The following is a 21216-nucleotide window of genomic DNA, read 5'->3' on the forward strand; positions in this document are numbered from 1 at the left end:
TTTGGGGCAAACAGAAGGAGTGCCAGTCCTCCAAATGCGACCAAGTCTGCACATCTGCCTCAGTGCATGCTCTCCCTTCCTTGTTTTGTCCCCGATGAAGCCGCTGAAGCAATGAGGTTTGCCAGCGTCCCCAGCCAACCAGGGTGCCTGGTCGCCTTACTTCAGCTTGCTTCCAGGAAGGCATGAGCCTGTGATGTCTTCCTGCTGCTGGGCTCGGACTTTACCTGTTCAGGCTGCTGTCACAGAGGGATCACAGCCCAGGTAGTTTATAAAAGTCTTTTGCGCCAGGCGTGGTGGCGCACACCTTTAATCCCAGCACTCGGGAGGCAGAGGCAGGCACATCTCTGTGAGTTTGAGGCCAGCCTGGTCTACAAAGCGAGTCCAGGACCGCCAAGGCTACACAGAGAAACCCTGTCTCAGAAAACTTTTTTTTTTTTTTTTAAAGGTTTTTGCATGGCTTTGGACTCTGGAATTCTGAAGGTCAAAGTTTCACAAGATTTGATGGTAAATGGGTCCCCATTCTTTAAGATAGCTGTCTTGCGTTGACCTCACATAGCCAAGAGTCAGTGAGGTCTCTGCGGACTCTTTCAAAAAGGCACAGTGCTCACTGACCATGATGCAATGTCTCCTAAAGCCACTATCTCCTCTTTTGTTGCTGTTGTTGTTGGTTGGTTTTGAGACATGATTTTATAAAGAACGTCATCTGGACTTGTGACTCGCCATGTGATCCAAGATGGCTCCAACTCCCTCAGTCCCTGGGCCTCAGCTGGGATCTCAGGCATGACCCACCAGGCACAACCAAGTCTCCTAACACCACCTGTTAGTTTGAGTCTAAAAAGCCCCCCAGGCATGGGCTCATGTGTTTGATTGCCCAGTTGCCAGGTGGAGGTGCTTTTTTGGGAGGTCTGGGCAGTATAGCCTGGCTTTGCTTCCATATTACACTACCTGCCCCCTGGTCCCCCCCACACAGAACAAGCTGTCCCTTCTGCCCAACTACATCCTTCTGAAATACCTCCAGACCATGAGCTAAAACAAACCATCCCGCCTTTAAGTGTTTCTATCAGATATTCTGGTCACACTCACATGAAGGTAACTAACATCCGTCACATTTGGGGATTGTCTTCAACCTGTGAATTTTGAGTGAACCCAAATATTCAGTGTTCAGCCCTCTTTCTAGCTTCTTTCAGTGCCTCAGAGGGATGGATGCTGACGGCCACCCCTCAGAGAGTCCTTCCCATTCCTTCTAACTCAGCCTGTCCCCTTCTCTTGGAATCTGATATTCTATGGCCAATCTATTCTTGTCTGTGAGTAAATGGTGGGCCTGTGTGTGTGTGTGTGTGTGTGTGTGTGTGTGTGTGTGTGTGTGTGTGTTGTGCACTTTTGGGATCTGTATTCACATATGTTTGGGTGCATGCAGGGCACGTGTGGCCGTAAGTGCAGGTGGTTATATAGGCATGTAGAGGCCAGAGTTGACTTCAGTTGACCTCTTGGATGGCTATCCAATTTATTTGTTGAGGTGGGACCCCTTGTTGACCCCGAACCTGATGATTCTAACTAGTGTAGCTAGCTAGCTAACCCGGAGGACCCTCTGTCTCTCTCTTCCTGAGCGCTGGGGTTCCAAGGGGCTGGCATGGTCTGAGGACACAAACTCAGGTCCTTATGCTAATATGGAAAGCACTGTATGCTGTGAGCCATCTCCTCAGCCCTTTGGGCTCTATTTTTAAATATTAAGACCATTCATTCACCACACCTATAATTGCTGCTGTTTGAGTAATCTTTAGACACATACATATTACCTTTGCAGTTTTTCTCTATTACTTTGGTTTTCCTATTTTTGGGTTTTTGTTGTTGTTTGTTTTTCCTATTTTGAATTATTTTTCTTACTCTGCAGATACTTTGAAATTTTCACTTCAAAGCCTCCATATTTAACAGTTTTGGTACCACAAAACATAGATTCGGGAAAGAAAGCTTTTCCTACATCCACCCATCTTCAGAAAGACCAGAACAGATCTGTCTGTCTTTGTGGCCACATATACTTGCTTCAGCTTCTCAAGTGCTGGCACTGACAGACCTGCAATTGCCCCCAGCTCCATCTCAGCTGTTTTGTGAGGTAGCTCCATTATCTTTTTTTTTTTTTTTTTTTTTTTTTTTAATCTTCATTGATTAGCCAGATCCAGCATGGTCAATGATAGGATAGCAGGGGACCCTTTCTCCTGGAAAGCCGAATGGAGCTAGGAATTCTTCTGAGAGACAATGATGAAGGCCTGTAATCCTAGCTACGCAGGAGGCTGAGGAAGGAGGATTAAAGGCTCAAGGCCCAAGCAACGGAGTGGCTTAAGAGAGCAGCTGGGAGCAACTTGACAAGATCTTATTGCAAAGTGGAAGCATGCATGAAACTTTGAGTTTCATCCCCAACTCCGCAAACAGCCCTCAGAGAGGCAAGCCTCCAGTATCTGTGGGTCACGTTAGTGAGACGAAGCTGCCCGAGGAGGAGCAGGGACGGCTTCTGGGCAGGAGAGGAGAAGGCTTGTTTAGGTGAGATTCCCACACCCGGCTGTGACATCTCATTTCTGGGGACGCTCCCCCTTCTTTTGATGACCCCTGTTCAGCTGGAGGGCCACCCATGGCTCCTATAGAGCAGGTGTCTGTGGACAGGTGGACAGAGTGCAGGTCAGGCCTGGCAGCCCCCTTGGCATTTGCCGCTTCTATAGTCAACGAGCAGCAGGCTCCTGGCGCCAGAGGACTTCCACTCCAGCAGTAAGAAGGCACTGGGAGTGTTCCTCTTGCATTCATTCCAGGGAGTAATCATCTAATCATATTCTGGGCTGATTTGTGGACCAAATTCATCCGTACACCCCAGGAGTGGATTTATGAGACAATGGCCAGGCCCCATCAAGTCTTTTGTTGTTGTTGTTGTCGTCATCGTCTCTGTGTAGCCTTGTCTGTCCTGGACTCGCTTTGTAGACCAGGTTGGCCTCGAACTCACAGAGATCCGCCTGCCTCTGCCTCCCGAGTGCTGGGATTAAAGGCGTGCACCACCACCACCTCCTGGTTCCCATCAAGTCTTATTCTTTAGTTAAAAACAAATTCCCAAGTAGTCTGTCTGTCTGTCTGTCTGTCTTTCACTTTTCCATAAAACCTTTAGTCACTCTCACCTGCAGAGTCTAGGTTTAAAAAATAGCAACAGGGCTGGAGAGATGGCTCAGTGGTTAAGAGCACTGCCTGCTCTTCCAAAGGACCCGGGCTCAATTCCCAGCACCCACATGGCAGCTCATAACTGTTTGTAACTCCAAGATCTGACACCTCCACACCAGTGCACATAAAGTAAATTAAATAAAATATTTAAAAAATAGCAACAATAAGAAACGACGCAGAAGAAGGGACTATTTTCAGAGGCCAGGGACCAGTGGGATGGGTGGGGATGCAAGCAAGTATAATGGAGTGAATATAATCAAAGGGAATGGTATACAGTCATGAAAACATTGTAATGATATCCATTATTTTACACACAATTAATAAATGCCAATAAAAAGTTAAAAAAAGAAATAAAGCGAGCCAATGTTAGAAGCAGACAAACAACTGTTCAGCCACACAAAGGGCAGTGGTGGGGAGGAAGTGTCAGATGGCCACTGGTAGCTCTGCCGGCGTCATGTGATGGCCTGGTCATTTTAGGTTGGGTTGACCTCACAGGAGCCATTGGTGGGGACAGACACTGTGAGTGACGCAGCAGGAGCTACGGGCAGTCAAGCTGGACACCTGGTACTTACTGAGCAATACCATCCCTCAGTCCTGATCCCAGGTTCACTGTCACTGCTCTGGGCTGTGACAACCCATCAAAACGTCACTACTCTAAGTCTTTTTAAGCCTGTTGGTTACCTGCCCATGGGCAATGGGGAGGTCCTCAGTATCCTGCAGGGGCCCAGGTCAGCATGAGTGCCTCTCAAGCCGTGCCAGCACCTGCTTTGCTTGTCACAGGTATAATCTGATCTGAGACCTGGGGCCTGCTCCTGCTCACCAGGTGATGAAGGACTCCGCGTGGACAGTGGAGCTGTCTAATCCAGGGAGTGTGCAAGAAGGGTGTCATGGTATAGGCTGGTCACAAAGAGTGTCTATGAGCGATGGCACCACTGAGGAGCACAGGCTCTGAGGCTGTGATGTCATACGTATGCTCCGGGTGTTAGCCACGGCTCCCACCTGACTCATCAACTCCCTTGCTGAGGCAGACCACAAAAAGCAGAACTTCATTTGTGGACAAATGGATTGAACTAGAAATGATCATAAGGAGTGAGTTAACCCAGAAGCAGAAAGAGTTAAATGGTATATACTCACTTATAACTGCATGTTAGCCCAAGGGGCATGCCCCATGAAAGTCTTCACTAACCAGGAAACTGGGACAGAGGGACGGACATCCTACTGGGACTCTAGATGAGAGAAGCAAGGGAGAATGGCAAAGTTGAAGGATCCAGAGGATCCTAGAAACCTACAAGAAGAAAATTATGATAGGCAGATTCGGGCCCAGGGGTCCCGCTCAAACTATGGCACCAGCCAAGGACAACACAGGCCGTAAACTTCAAACCCCTACCCAGATCTAGCCAATGGGCAGGACATTCTCCACAGTTGAGTGGAGAGTGGGGTCTGACTTTCACACGTAGTCTGGTGCCTCATATTTGACCACGTCCCCTGGATGGGGAGGCCTGGTGGCACTCAGAGGAAGGACAGCAGGCTACCAAGAAGAGACTTGATACCCTATGGGCATATACAGGGAGAGGGAGGTCCCCCTCAGTCACAGTCATAGGGGAGGGGAGTAGGGGGAAAATGGGAGGGAAGAATGGGAGGATACAAGGGAGGGGATAATCATTGAGATGTAATAAGAATAAGTTAATAAAATAAAAATTAAAAAAGAAAGCAGAACTTCTTTCTCATAGATAGGCCGTAGATATTCTGGGTTGGGAGGTTACCTTGATGGAATCTCCCACAGTAGGTCACACAGCCTTCTGGGTCCACAGAATCCTGCCCCACCCCCGAGGAGGAGAGATGCTGCAGAGAGGCCGAGGAGGATGCCAAAACCCACGAGCCTTTCTGTTGCTTTGCACTGAGGAGCTTCGTGCAAGGCTTCTGTCTACTTCAATTTCTTTCTAGGCTCTGGTTTTCTTTCTTTCTTTTCCTTTTTCTGGTTTTTCTGAGACAGGGTTTTTCTGTGTAACCTTGGCTGTCCCGAACTTTTCCTTGTAGAGCAGGCTGGCCTCGAACACACAGAGATCCACCTGCCTCTGCCTCCCGAGTGCTGGGATTACTCTGGCATTGTTTCTATTTTTCATTTTAGCCGTTTCTGTGGGTCTTATTATAGTAGCATCTTAATTAGGATTCCCTCAGTGATTAATGCCAGTGATTATTATCTATTTGGAGCTTTTGTCCATTTTTCTTTCTTTCTTTTTTCATTTATTATTTTTATTTTATGTGCATTGGTGTTTTGCCTACATGTATGTCTGTGGGTGTCAGATCTTGGAGCTATAGACAGTTACAAGCTGCCATGTGGGTGCTGGGAATCGAACCCAGGTCCTCTGGAGGAGCAGTCAGTGCTCTTAACTACTGAGCCATCTCTCCGGCCATTGTCCATTTTTCTATTGTCTGCCTTTCCTTATTGATTGGGAAAATTTAAAAAGTATATTTGGATAAGTATTATTGGTATACACACACACACTATCTGTCTTATTCTATGATGTCTTTTCTCTAATTTACAATTGTAAGACTCTTGTCTGGGTTTTTTTGTTTTTTTGTTTGTTTGTTTTGTTTTGTTTTGTTTTGCTTTAATTAACTAATATTTTAAAATATGTATTTATTTTATGTGTGTAAGTGTTTTGCCTGCATGTATGCACCACATGTGTACCTGGTACCTGCAGAGGCCAGAAAAGGGTATGGAGACCCCTGGAACCGGGGTCACAGATGGTTGTGAGCTGCCGTGTGGGCACTGGGGACCTAATTTGGGTCCTCTGCAAAAGCAGCAAGTGCTGTTAACAGCTGAGCCATCGCTCCAGACTTGTGAATTTTAATTTTTTTTTATTTATTTATTTATTTATTGGTTTTTCGAGACAGGGTTTCTCTGTATAGCCTTGGCTCTCTTGGACTCACTTTGTAGAACAGGCTGACTTTGAACTCACAGTGATCCATCTGCCTCTGCCTCCCAAGCGCTGATTGGGATTAAAGGTGTGCGCCACCACACCCATCTTGATTTATGCATTATTTTAAGAAGAGACAAGAGACTCATTAAGTAACCCAGCCGACTTTGAACCTCCTGCCACAACCTTCCAAATAGATAGAGTTACAGGCCTGTATCAGTGAGCCTTGCAAAGAAGTTTTTGGTGTTATTTATTTGTTTTCCATCGCTTATTCATTACGTGGCTCACCGTTTAGACCAGGCTGGCTTTGAACTCACAGTCCTCCTGCCCCAGGCTCCTGAGTCTCCGGATTATAGTTGTGTATTGCCGTACTTGGACAACAAGGCAGTGTTGCATGAACAAAAGTTCTTAATTTTAATGTTGGGTTGTGCTTTTTTTTTTTTAAGTAAAAGGAAAAATGCACCCAAAAACCAGTGGCTACAAGTATTTTTGTTTGTGTTTTCTTTATATCCATGCTGTCTCATTTCCTGAAGATTCATTTAAAAATGTCACATAAGGGGCTGAGGAGATAGCTCAGTGGGTAAGAGCACTGGCTGCTCTTGGAGAGGGCCCAGGTTCCATGTGAAACACCTATCCCGCAGTGCCTTACAACTGTGGTGAATGCCAGTTCCAGGAGATCTGACACTCTCCGCTGGCCTCTGCAGGCACTACACATGCATGCTTGCAAGGACATCCGTGCAGAAAAAAATGAAACCATGAAATAAAAGGGAGAAGGCATGACTATTCCTAAAGTATGGAGTAGATTTCTATTGTAGACTTTAAGGAGAAAACAGGCAGAGGGAAGAGCCTAGGATGAACACAAGGAGCAGACTAAAGTGGACCCTGAGAGGAGAGAGGGGGAGGGAAGAGCTACCGGTCAAAACGAAACTGGCATCACCTGTGGTCCTTGTAGTTGGGGAAGGGGAGAAAATAAAATAGATCTTTTTTTTTTTTTGGTTTTTCGAGACAGGGTTTCTCTGTATAGCCTTGGCCATCCTGGACTCACTTTGTAGACCAGGCTGGCCTCGAACTCACAGCGATCTGCCTGCCTCTGCCTCCCGAGTGCTGGGATTAAAGGCGTGCGCCACCACGCCCGGCTGTTTTTTGTTGTTGTTGTTGTTGTTTTTGTTTGTTTGTTTAAATCACACAGAATATGACTCCTACTCAAGTCACATTTTCCCATCTTAAGAACTGGAGATGCGGGCTTCTGGGAACTATTTTCCTCCCCAACGATGAAGTAAAGTCATGAAGGACAAGTGGCATATGTTGATATGACAAGGCCTCCTCGGCTTCACGGCTAGTAGGGTGACTTACATGGGGGTCATTGGGAATATAGCTTGTTTACAGCACTGAGAAGAATTCTCTTCCCTGCTGTTTCAGCCCTGACTGTCTCGAGTCTTGCCTCCCAGGACTGAGGTTTCGGTGGCAGGATGAGCCCAGATGCTTCCTTTCTTGCCTGTGTTCTCTTCCCATCCCAAAAAGCACAGTAGAAAGGAGAGACAAGTGGCCAACAGCAGCTCTTTTTTTTTTTTTTTTTTAGTTTTCGAGACAGGGTTTCTTTGTGCAGCCTTGGCTGTCCTGGACTCACTTTGTAGACCAGGCTGGCCTTGAACTCACAGTGATCCGCCTGCCTCTGCCTCCCAAGTGCTGGGATTAAAGGCGTGCGCCACCACGCCCGGCTTTTTTTTTTTTTTTGGTTTTTCAAGACAAGGTTTCTCTGTGTAACCTTGGCTATCCGAGACTCCCTTTGTAGACCAGGCTGGCCTCGAACTCACAGCGATACACCTGCCCAAGTGCTGGGATTAAAGGCGTGCACCACCACACCCGGCTTCCAACAGCAGCTCTTTAAGGAGTGCAATGAAGAAGGAGATCTAAAGCCCCCTCAGAAAGAGGCGGAGCCAGGCCCAGGAAGTGGGAGAGTCATTCATCAGCGCATCTGCCGGGCTGCGAGAAGAAACCGCAGACCACTGTCATTCAAGGGGACATCTTGCCAGCTGGCTACTTTAGACACCTGTGGAGCAGCAGGACAAAGGTCTCAGAGTTTGGCCATGAGCATTGATGGCAGCTGATATAACGTGGCCACTTGGCTTTCTAAGTTTTATATATATATATTTTTTTGTTTGTTTGTTTGGTTTTTTTTTTTTTTTTTGTTTTTTTTGTTTTTTTTTTTTTTCCGAGATAGGGTTTCTCTGTGTAGCCTTGGCCTTCCTGGACTCACTTTTGTAGACCAGGCTGGCCTCAAACTCACAGCGATCCGCCTGCCTCTGCCTCCCGAGTGCTGGGATATTGGCCTAAAACTCCCCTGCCTGTGTGTGCCTTGGGTGGTTGTGGGGTGCCTTCGGCACTAGAAACATGGGTTCAAGTCCCTGCTGTTCTGTCTTGCCTGCTGAAGGCAAGTCCTGAGGCTCCTGTGCACATTTGGATGTTGGCTATTGTTAAGGTTAGGAGGGGTCCCCGGTAAGCAGCCGGTGCCAGCTCAACAGCAGGTGCTGTTGTGTCAGCCCACTGCCTAGAATTGAAGTCCAACAGCCATCTCGGCGTCTGCTTACCTGAGAGCATCCTCCAGGACTCCGGGATGTCTGTGTCCACTCGCGTGTTGATCCAGGTAGCCAGCCTCTTCCGGGTCAACCACCATACGGTGGCTTGGGTGGATACAGTGCCTCCTCCTTTCTGGTGGGACCACTGTAGAGGGATCACCTGGAGTGATCAATGCTGTGGGTATATCACACACCTTCCCAGAATACTTCTTGGGATCCAGTTTCTATGGCCCTGCAGTAACCAAGCTTGGCAGCACTACCTTGCCTCCCCTTCCCCCCCATCCCCACCCCATCAATTGCTGTGATAAAACACTCTGACCAACAGCATCTTAAGGAGGAAAGGGATTATCTGCCTTACACTTTGCAGGTCACAGTCCACCACTGAGGGAAGGCTGGACAGGGACTCATGCAGGAGCTTGAAGCAGGAACAACAGAGGACCACCGCTGCTCGCTGTATCCTCACAGGCTCATCCTCGGCTAGCTTGCTTGTACAACCCAGGGCCGCCCTCTTCCAGTGCTTGTTCTGTGCTCGGCTTTTAAACGGTTCTGAGGACTTGCCCAGCTCCAAAGCTAGTGCTCTACTGAGTACATCTCTGGACACAGGAACTCAGATACTTTTCCTGGCATAACAAGATCTTTACTACCACTGAGCCATCTCCCCTGCCTCTCTCTCTCCTCTCTCTCCTCTCTTCTCTCTCCTCTCTCTCTCTCCTCTCCTCTCTCCCCTCTCCCCTCTCCCCCCTCTCCCCTCTCCCCTCTCCCCTCTCTCCTCTCTCCTCTCTCTCTGTCTGTCTCTGTCTCTGTCTCTGTCTCTGTCTGTCTCTCTGTCTCTCTGTCTCTGTCTCTCTGTCTCTCTGTCCTCTCGTCTCTCTCTCTCTCTCTCTCTCCTCTCTCTCTCTCTCTCTCTCTCTCTCTCTCTCTCTCTCTCTCTCTCTCTCTCTCTCTCTCTCTCTCTCTCTCTCTCTCTCTCTCTCTCTCTCTCTCAAAACACCACTGGAGAGATGGCTCAGTGGTTAAGGGTACTAACTGTTCTTCCAGAGGTCCTGAGTTCAATCCCCAGCAACCACATGGTGGCTCACAACCATCTATAATGAGATCTGGCGCCCTCTTCTGGCCTGCAGGTGTACAGGTAGACAGAACACTGTATACATAATAATAAATAAATAAATCATTTTTTTAAAAAATCACTGTGGCCGGGCGTGGTGGCGCAGGCCTTTAATCCCAGCATTTGGGAGGCAGAAGCAGGCAGATTCGCTGTGAGTTCGAGGCCAGCCTGGTCTACAAAGTGACTCCAGGACAACCAAGGCTACACAGAGAAACCTTGTCTTGAAAAACCAAAAAAAAAAAAGAGGGCCCAGTAAACAAAATGTTTGGATTATATAGGGAAGAGCCTCTGCGGATGGGCAGCCCAGGCCCTGGGTTGGAGAGTTCAGAGTTGAGGTATGCCAGCCATACCCTGTAACAGGTAGAGACTGAGGGTTGCTGGGAGAACCTGGAAGGAAGCCAGGACTGCTTTGATATGTTAAATAGGCACTTTCAGCTGCTTGTCCTATTTTTGAAACTTAACAGTCTGGCCAACCGAGGACCCTTGAAGTGACCCACAAGTGCCTGATGACACCGGCATTGTGGACTCTTCCCAAACCCCTGCAGGGAACTAGCCTTTGTGCTGATATATTCCGTCGGAGTTCGAAGCCCGTAACATCCTCATGGCCAGTCATGACGCATCTAGGCCTCTGGTATCTGGACTTTGGTTGGAGGGGCCTTTGGTCCTGTCTATGCCTCAGTGCATGGCTTTGGTTATCTTGGGGGACCTGGGGGACATATAATTACCTTGGAGACCTAGGGGACATAGGATGGTGAGGTATGACTGTTCCGAAAACACAGATCTTGGAGTTATGAGCCATCCATTTAACAACAAGACAGAAAAATTGATTCATGTCTACTTGGGGTTGGCCCTGTCTCTTTCCTCTTCCTTTCTTTCTTTTTCTTCTGTGCTTGGGGTGGAACCCAGAGTTGGCCCATATTCCCAGCCTTTGGTTTGCAGAGAGAATATGTCTCTGTGCAGCCCAAGCTGTCCTTGAATGCATGCTCTTCCTGCCTCAGTCTGTCAAGCCTTCGGATTACAGGCATGCACCACACCACAGGCTCACAGTGGTGAGGATTGATGAAGGCTGTATTACTTGATCGACTATAGATGTTGGCTTCATGATGCAGGGATTCTGGTTTAACTTCTGAGATGCCTGGGGTTTGGAATTGTTTTGGACACTCTTGAGTGATTCTAACATTCATCTGTGAGCTGAACATGGATTTCTTTTTTTTTTTCCTGAGAGAGACCAGCCCCACGCTTTCCTGTGAGCACCATCTGATGATAGAGACAGCGAGAGAGATGGGCCTGCTGGCAGTGCATGCTTGTAAACCCAGCACTCTGCAGGTCAATGCAGAAAGGACCTTAAGTTCCAAACCAGCCTCAGCTATACAGCAAAACTCAATATAAAAAAAATTTTAAATTAAATGAAGACAGAGTTCAGCTAGGCATGGTAGCACACACTCAGGGAGGCAGTGGGAAGCAAATCTCTGTGGGTTTGAGGCCAGCCTGGTCTACAAAGCAAGTCTAGCACAGCCAACCCTGCCTAAGAAAAGAAAAGAAAAGAAGGAAAGAAAATAGAACTCAAGCAAACCATGCAAAAGTATTTCATCTTAAGCAAATAAACAATGCAGTAAGAAATACTATAGGCCAAGGGTTACAAAATCAGACAGATCTGTACTTCCAAAGAGAGTGGTTTCCTAAATCACCAATTTAGGAAAAGTAATCAAATGCTTGTTTTTGCAAACATGGTTCTTATAGGCACTGAAGATCAAATGTCAGAGGAAGGATGATTTATCAAGCACTCACACATTTTCTCAGAAAATTTTATTTATTTATTTATTTTTGTAGTGGAGTGACTTAATTTCCGATGGTCCTTAGAGTTTTGGACACTTGCAAATATATTGTTAAAATAAACTTTTCTGACTTCACGTAGTTTTTGAGGATTAAAGCACACGCCCTTCCCACACCCTCTTGGTGAGGTAATGACTTGCACTTCCTGGAAGCCTCTTCATCAGTAAGGCCACTTCCATCAGTCTTATCTCACCCAACCTGCTTCTCTGAGTTACTCAGAAAAACCTAACTTTCCTCCTCTCTCTCCTCCTCCTTCCTTCTTTCCATCTCCTTTTCTTTGGATGCTGTCCAATGCCTCTGTGTGCTTTCCTGCACACTTTGGGTTTTTTTTTTTTTTCATTGTTTCCTAGAATCTGATCACCTCCTCCACTGTCCACCATGTTCTTGCTTGCCACCTGACTGCTTACAAACAGCACAGCTTTCTCTCTTCCTCTTCTATTTCCCTTCTTCAAGCAGGTGTCAAGGTATATAGCTTTCCTGCCGGTGGTTGTTCTTTCAAACTCTAATAAAATTTTTTTTTCTTGTATTAAAAAGACTAAAATTAAGCCAGGTGTGGTGGCGCAGATCTTTAATCCCAGCACTCGGGAGGCAGAGGCAGACGCGGATCAATGTGAGTTCGAGGCCAGCCTGGTCTACAAAGTGAGTCCAGGACAGCCAAGGCTACACAGAGGAACCCTGTCTCGAAAAACAACAAACAACAATCAAACTAAAAACTCCAAAGAAGAAGCCACAGTGTCTTAGTTAAGGCTCCTATTACTGTGATAAAATACCATGACTTGTCGGGGGGTGGTCTAATGTATTTTGATGCTAATTACTGCTTGGTGTCTCTGTGACCCACCTTTTGATTAATAAAAAGCCATCCCACCTGGCCAGGCCAGATGAGATAGGTGTGGCTAAGGTTCCCAGGCTTAAGAGAGAGGAATCCTGGGAAGAACTGGGAGAGGAGGAGATGGAGACCCTGAGAAGAGGAGAGGAAGGCCGCCATGGGTTAGCTGGAGAAGCACATGGCCAGTGTGGATGGAGAATCTGGCCCAGATGAAGAACATTAGCAAGTATTTGGGGATTATGGGTGGGAGGTAGCTTGATAGAAGTTATTAGAAGCAGATAACATGGGGCCAGGGATCCCATACCTACGCCACTATGGGAAATAGTTCAGAGGATTAATGTATGCCCTGCCCCAGGCTAACTAAGGCTATCTTAAAGTATAACAGGTGTCTGTGTCTTAATGGACACTAATAATAATACAGATAATTCAAAAACAACAATGACTAGAAGAAAGGGTTTTTATTTCACCTCATAATTCTCATATCACACTCTGTAACTAAGAGAAGTCAGGGCATGAAGTCAAAACAGGAACCTAGAGGTAGGAGCTGATGCAGAGACCTTGGAGGGGTGCTTGCTCCCCACAGCTTGCTCAGTCTCCTTTCTTACAGGACCCAGGACCACCAGCTCAGAGAAGGCACCACCCACAATGGTCTGGGTCCTCCCATCCATCCATTGTCAATTAAGAAAACGCCCGGGACTGGAGAGATGGCTCAGAGGTTAAGAGCACTGGCTGCTCTTCCAAAGGCCCTGAGCTCAATTCCCAGCAACCACATGGCGGCTCACAACCATCTGTAATGAGATCTGGTGCCTCTTCTGGCATGCAGTCAGACATGCAGGCAGAACACTGTAAGCATTATAAATAAATAAATCTCTAAAAAAAAAAAGGAAACTGCCCAACAGGCTTTCCTACAGACCAGTCTGATGGAAGTCTTTTCTTTTCTCTTCCCTTCCCTTGCTTTCTTCCTTCCTTTTTCCTTTTTTTCTTTCCTTTTTTTTTTTTTTTTTTTTTTGTTGTTGTTGTTGTTGTTGATGGTGGTGGTGATGAGGGGGATGGTTGTTGGCTCTGCTTCTTAACAATTAAACTTTATTATACAACCCAACTATCTTACATAAGAGGGAAAAAAGGTTAAAGGGAAACAAGAGTGAACCTTCCGGTATCCGTTCCATGGGACAGGTTCCTAGGTGTCTCTGGCCTGCGCGCTGGTCCGGCCTGTTCGCTGGTCCTTTCCCCCATCCACGTGCACTCAAGCTCAGTCTGAACCTGTTGCCCCTCTTGTCCTCTCTGCCTGTCTGTCTCTCACGTGCAAGGGCCATCTCCTCCTCCCATCGAGGGTCAATTAGAAACACAATAATTCAGGTGGAGTGTCATGTCCCCTACCTGCCTCCTAAATTCCAGGCCCAGGATGGCTCCACCCAGTCTATCTCAAGGTTAATCTCAGGGAGTATCCATGGTGTGTCCAAGGGCAAAGCCCGCCAAGACTGCTTTCACCTGTGACAAAGGTTACAATCCTTCCCACAGATGGTGGTGGTGACGATGGTAATGGTGGTGATGGTTGTGGTAGTGGTGGTGGTGGTGGTGGTGGTGATGGTGGTGGCAGTGGTGATTGCAGTGGTGGTGGTTTGGTTGGTTGGTTGGTTGGTTGGTTGGTTGGTTGGGTTGGGTTTTTCTGAGACGTGGTTCCTCTGTGTAACAGACTCCTCACTGTCCTGGACTCATTTCATAAACCAGGTGTCCTCAAACTCACAAGGTCCACCTGCCTCTATCTCCCTTGTGCTGAGATTAAAGGCATGTGTCACCGTGCCCAGCTGGAGGCATTTTCTTAATTGAGGTTCCTCTTCCCAAATAACTCCAGATTGTGTCAAGTTGACAACATAACCAACCACGACACCCAAAATCACTAATAACCTCTGCCATTTTTCTACTTTTTCATAATTGAAATGCGTAAATGAGTTTTCTCCCCAAATTTTCATATTGTTTTTTCTCGTATAACCTTGAGTGTTAAAGGTAATGCTCACTTCTGCACTCTTTTTTATATTTTATTTTTTTTCAAGTCTTTTTTTTTTTTAATTTATTCTTGTTACATCTCAATGTTAATCCCATCCCTTGTATCCTCCCATTATTCCCCTCCCCTATGACTGTTCCTGAGGGGGATTACCTCCCCCTGTATATGCTCATAGGGTATCAAGTCTCTTCTTGGCAACCTGCTGTCCATCCTCTGAGTGCCACCAGGTCTCCCCCTCCAGGGGACTTATATTTTATTTTATTTTATTTTGTTTATTTTCACATGCATTGGTGTTTTGCCTGCATGTATGTCTGTGTGAGGGTGTCAAATCATCTGGAACAGAAAATTGTGAGCTGCCATGTGAATGCTGAGAATTAAACTCTGGTCCTCTGGAAGAGCAGCCAGTGCTCTTAACCCCTGAGCTGTATCTTCAGCCTGCAATCTTATTTCTTTAAAATTTTTTTGATATTTACTTATTTTTATGTTATGTGTGTGTTTTGCCAGTACACACACACACACACACACACACACACACACACACACACCATGTGCATGAAGAGGCTAAAAGCAGGTGTTAGACCCCCTACAACTGGAGATACAGATGGCTGATGTCTAACCTAAGTCCTTTGGAAGAGTGGCCAGTGTTATTAACTACTGAGCCATCTCTCCAGCCCCATGGAATTTTTTATTTTGTTCCATTTTGGTGTTTGTTTTTCTCAAGAAAGGGTTTCTCTGTGTAGCACTGGCTACCCTGGAACTAGCTCTGTATACTAGGCTGACCTCAAACTCATAGAGAGCTGCCTGCCTCTGCCTCCCAATTGTTGAGATTAAAGGTGTGCGCCGCCACCACAGCCCAGAAGATGCCTCCTTTTGAAAGGGGTTTTCAGTTTCTTTCATTAATTGGTTGGTAGGTTTTCTTGACACAAGGTCTCACTATGTAAACTAGCCTCAAGTTTAAGACCCTCTTGTCTTTTTTCTCAATGCTGGAATTAAAAAGAAAAAAAAGAACCCTGCACCCAACTTTGGCAGGTTTTGGGCAGGCTATTTGCCCTTGATTTTGTGTGACAATTCTCTGGCCATTTTGTGTTTCCTTTTATTGCTTTCTTCTGATTTTATTTGATTATTTTTGGTATGAGAGGTTGAGGTGTATTATTTTAGGGTGTATTGTTTTTGGCTGTATCTTTTGGGAGGCTCTCTTTAGCGCTTGCCTTTGACTTTGCCGATTTGCTTCTCTGTATTTATTCAGTTTTGTCTGGTAAGGTTTTCGGGGAGGAAGCTCTGGGGTGAAGCTCCCTCCCTGCACCCTTAGTTGACACATTCCCTCCAGTGGCTTAGGAAAAGAAGGAAGTGCTGACTTCTACCCACAGGAAGCTGCTAAGGAATATCCTTTAACTTTACCTGCATTTCGTGTCAGCAGAGACTTCCAAATAAGGGGGAAAAAAATCTGCTTTTACTGGGTTTTTCCCTCCTCACTTCTCCTAGAACAGAATAAACCCTTCTAGTGCATCTATGGGGCCCATAGTCCTTCCTCAACACAAAGTTTATTTGAAATTCTAGCTTACTAAACTGTTACACACACACACACACACACACACACACACACACACACACTTCTCTGATGACCAGATAGGAATCAAAAGCACAAAATGCTGTCCAAGCTGTGTAAACTGAGGCAGTCTGAAGAAGCCCCATCTGTGTTTGTACTCATCCTGGCAGGAGCCAAGACAGTCCAAAGGGAGCTACATGGGTCCCCTTGCTTTGGCTACCAGGTATTAAAACAAAACACTCCAGGAAATTGGAATTTCCCCAAGAGTCCCCTCGTGGAGGAAGGAAAGGCCAAAATCTGAACCAACCAGAAGAGGAATTTGCCCCTATAAAGAGATTTTACTCAGTTCCAACAACAAGCGATACCACCTTGTGGGAGGATCCAAACGAGCTAAGGATGAGGGCATGCCCGCTGAGATTGTTGTGCAGGACTGCTTAGCGCTGCATGCCTCGCACCCTCCTCACTTCAGGACTCCTGGAAGATGGACTCAGGTGTGACTGAACCTGTTTCTCTGCCCAGTGTGTCACCCTGAACACATCTCCCTTTTCTGCTTTTCACTCTTACTTGTCACTTTAAATGGCCCACTGAGGAGATGCCGACAGCTGAGCGTAGCCTGTGGGGACTGTCACATGTTAAGTCTTGCACACTGGATGGCTCACAAGAACTCTGTGACTATGAAGGGGCCAAAAAGCCAATGTGTCTTGTGCTGACCAAGACCAAAAGCAACAAGAGGAAGAAAGTTGATTTTTGTCTTATGATTCCAGACGAAGAGTGCCATAATGGCGGCGGAGGAGTAGCAGCCAGTGGAACAAGAAGCTAAAACATCACACCAGCACCGCACATAGGAAGCAGAGGTGGCAAACTGGAAGGGGCGGGGCTATAAACTCTCAAGGCCCACCCCCACGATGTACTTTCTTTTCAGAGCTTTACCCCTAAAAGTTTCATAACTTACCCTCAAACAGTGCCATCAGCTGGGAACGAAGTGTTAAAATACATGCACCTCAAACTATGGCACCAACCAAGGACAATATGGGCAGTAAACATCGAACCCTTACCCAGATCTAGCTGATGGACAGGACATTCTCCACAGATGAGTGGAGAGTGGGGACTGACTTTCACATGAACTCTGGCGCCCCATATTTGACCACGTCCCCTTGTGAGGAAGCCGGTGGCACTCAAGGGAAGGAGAGCAGGCTACCAAGAAGGGACTTAATTCCCTATGATCTTATACAGGGAGAGGAGGTCCCCCTCAGTCACAGTCATAGGGGAGGGGAGTAGGGGGAAAGCGGGAGGGAGGGAGGAATGGGAGGATACAAGGGATGGGATAACAACTGAGATGTAATATGAATGAATTAATAAATAATAAAAAAATAAAAGGAACAAATGTATGTGCCTATGAGGGGTGCATGTCACTTCAACCTGCTGATCTCCACATGTAGCTATGGCATGGAGATGCTCACACACATGCACATGTGCAAACATGTATACAAATGCGAATATACAAATGTTCATATAAGTGTGAAAATTTTTTTACAAGCAAAGCAATTTCGAAAAGGAAAGAGAAGAGATGTACTGAACGTGGCTACATTGGGAAGAACAGATAAATGGGACCAGTACTGCAGCATTCATCTTCAGGATATTAATGTGAGCTTTGGGCTTAAACACAGAAAAAACTGGGCCAGAGGATGAGAGATGTGCAGGAAGAACCGGTCTGGTGAAGCTGTGGTCTGGTTGGTCCTTGTTTCTGTTCTGGTTCTACCAGATTCAAAGAAATCCTTATCACCTTGTCAACCCCAGGGCATCCTTCTGAGAGGTGATGACTTCTGGCCCAGGCTGCAGCCTCCCTATTGGGGACAATTGTCCAGGTTTGTTGTTCCTAGAAGTCAGGGAGACTTCAGTTTAAGATGATGATTTATACCCTATGAGCATATTCAGTGGGAGGAGGTCCCCCTCAGTCACAGTCATAAGGGAGGGGAGTAAGGGGAAAATGGGAGGGAGGAAGGAATGGGAGGATACAAGGGATGGGATAACAATTGAGATGTAATATGAATAAATTAATAAAATATATTTCAAAAAATTAAAAGCAAAAACAAACAAACAAACAAAAAACAGCTGGGCGGTGGTTGTGCACGCCTTTAATTCCAGCACTTGGGAGGCAGAGGCAGGTGGATCACTGTCAGTTCAAGGCCAGCCTGGTCCACAAAGTGACTCCAGGACAGCCAAGGCTACACAGAGAAACCCTGTCTCGAAAAACAAACAAAACAAAAAACCAAGACAAAACAAAACAAAAAACCACAAAGATGATGATTTATCTCTGAGTCTTCAGCCCTGAGTCAGAATTAAATGGGTTAGGCAGACACTTCTGTAAGGGAACAGGCCTCTCAGGCTAACCTGAATCTGCTTTGGGGCCAAGGTCACTAGCATTTGGCTCAGGACAAACTGCCACTCTTTCCTTTTGAAGGAAGAGCTGAGTTCTACATCGACCACTAAGAGGAAGGGGAAGTGTGAAGAGGAGGAAGGGAAGACAGAAAGAAAGAAAGAAAAGAAAGAAAGAAAGAGAAGAAAGAAAGAAAGAAAAGAAAGAAAGAAAGAAAGAAAGAAAGAAAGAAAGAAAGAAAGGAAGAAAAAAAGAAAATAAGAAAAATAATTGCAAGATCTTAATAACTGTAGTTTTAGAGAAAGGTCAGTGTGAGTCAGTCTTTGTCTTTTTTTAAAACAATAAAAACTATGTAAACCAGGTAATGGTGGTGCACCTTTAATCCCAGCACTCAGGAGGCAGAGGCAGGCGGATCACTGTCAATTCGAGGCCAGCCTGGTCTACAAAGTGAGTGCCAAGTCAGCCAGAGCTAAAACAGAGAAACCTTGTCAGGAAAACAAAGCAAAATAAAACTACATAGATATGAGTTGTACGTGTTGGATCTCCTGGAATTAAAGCAAGTGTTAGCTTCCATGTGTGTCCTGGGAATGTAGCAGAAAGTGTCCTTAACAGCTGAGCCCTCTCTCTGGTCCCTCTTTCCTTTTTTTTTTTTTTTTTTTTTTCCCCCGAGACAGGGTTTCTCTGTGTTAACCCCGGCTGTCCTGGACTCGCTTTGTAGACCAGGCTGGCCTCGAACTCACCGCAATCCACCTGCCTCTGCCTCCCGAGTGCTGGGATTAAAGGCGTGTGTCGCCACGTCTGGCCTCTTTCCTCTTTCTTGAAGTGATTCTACTTCCCATATATTTTGGAATGGATGAATGTGCTGTTCAAACTAAGAAGGATGGAAATTTTAACAATGTGGGGTCTTCCGGTCTGTACTATACCACACCTCCTCAATTTACTTGGCCCCTCTTGAATGTCTTTTTATCAATGTTTTCTGTTTGTTTAAGATGTAAACCAAGCCAGGCACAGTGGTGCATGCCTGTAATCCCAGCACTACAGAGGCAGAGGCAGGTGGGTCTCTGTGAGTTCAATGCGAGGCCAGCCAGGTCTGCAAAGAGAGGCCAGGACAGCCACGGCTTGTTATACAGAGAAACCTTGTCTCAAAAACAGAAACAAAAACACCCAGAAAGATGTAAACCTGGAATATATTTTATTATTAGACTTATTAAATATTTCATATGATAAGTATTGTAAATGACACTATTTTAAAATTTTGATTCCCAAGTTATATTATTTATTTTTTATGTGTATTAGTGTTTTGTATGCATCTAGTCTTGTTTACCTGGCGCCTGTGAAGGCCAGGAGAAGTCGGAAGGTCCCCCTGGAACTGGAGTTACAGACAATTGTGAGTCACCTTGTGGATGCTGGGACCGACACCCTGGTCCTCTGGAAGAGCAGCCAGTACTCATTACCACTGAGAGCCATCTCGCCAGTCCCCTTCTGAACTTTCCTCTAAACAGCAGAATTTCTGAAGGTTAGTTAAGCCTCAAACGGAGAGGATCAAATGGCTTTTCCAAGGTATTTGTGCCCGTGTACACTTCCTGTAAGCAGTATCTGTGAACATGGCTCCTCTGTATGCCTTTGCCACTTGGAACTGTCAACAGTGTGGTTGTAACGCTTCTGTTGAATGCCAAGGTCAGATTTCTTAAAAATCCAATGCACTAGCCAAAATACGGGGTGTCGGGTGGCGGGGGGGACTGTAGGGTCTCCTGGCAGCTAGTTAAAACCTTTAGGCTTGAGTCTATCTACTGAACAGGTTTGTCTAATACACACACATACACACGTATAAGTCAGCACCCTCTTCCACAGCTCCTGGTCCGCTAGTAGAGTTCCTCTTTAGGAGCTCAGCCACGAGCCATGTGTGTCAGGAACCAAGGAGCATTTGTGACAGCACATGGTTTTCTGGGTATCAGGAAAAAGGGGAAGTGGCTTGGCTGGGTTTAGTAGTGGCTAAGTTCAGTCACAACGTCTCTCTCAGAAGGCCCCCCCACACACACACACACACACCCTGTGAAGATGCTGATCTGGATTACAGTCACCCAGAACTTTCTGGAACTGAACCGTCTTCCTGCAACGTTCTATTTTGCTTTTCTATCGCTGTGGTGAGCACGTTAACCAAAAGCAATTCAGCTGAGGAAAGGGATTCTTTCCTCAGCTTGTAGTGCCAGGTCACACAGTCCATCACTGAGGGGAGTCAGGGCAGGGACAGAAGCCCACAGCGTGACGTTGCCTTTCTGCTTACCCACTGGCTCATTCTCAGCTGGCTTTTCTTATACTACCCAGGACCACCTGCATAGCAATGGTGCTGCCCCTAGTGGGCTGGAGCCTCTCATATCCATCAGCCATGACAGTTTGGCAAGGACATGGTCAGAGGCGGATCTACCTGATAGAGGCAATTCTCCAACTGAGGTTCCCCTTTCCCAGGTGACTAGGTTACATTATAACAAAAACTAACTGATAAGAAAAAAATGAGAGAGAACAGTGGCCAGTTCACATAGCCAGCAAGGAATGCTGGCTGTCTGCAGGAGGCCCTTTTTTCTCCCCAAGGGGCCTCTCTATAAAGCTCCTTGGGATTGTCATGAGTAAGACACTATCTTCCCCAAGAGCCAAGAGAGCAGGGCAAGAGCCAACGGGACTTTTGTGACCTTACCTTAAAAGCCACACCCTATTGTGTCGACAGCTGAGGTGTGTACCTGCTGCTTGGTACCGAAGTTTGGGTCCCGGAGACTACATGGCAGTTTCAGGGGATCCAAAACCCTCACGTGGCCTCTAAGAGCGCCAGGAACACACATG

Source organism: Acomys russatus, chromosome 19 (assembly GCF_903995435.1).
Source record: "Acomys russatus chromosome 19, mAcoRus1.1, whole genome shotgun sequence".
Lineage (NCBI taxonomy): Eukaryota > Metazoa > Chordata > Mammalia > Rodentia > Muridae > Acomys > Acomys russatus.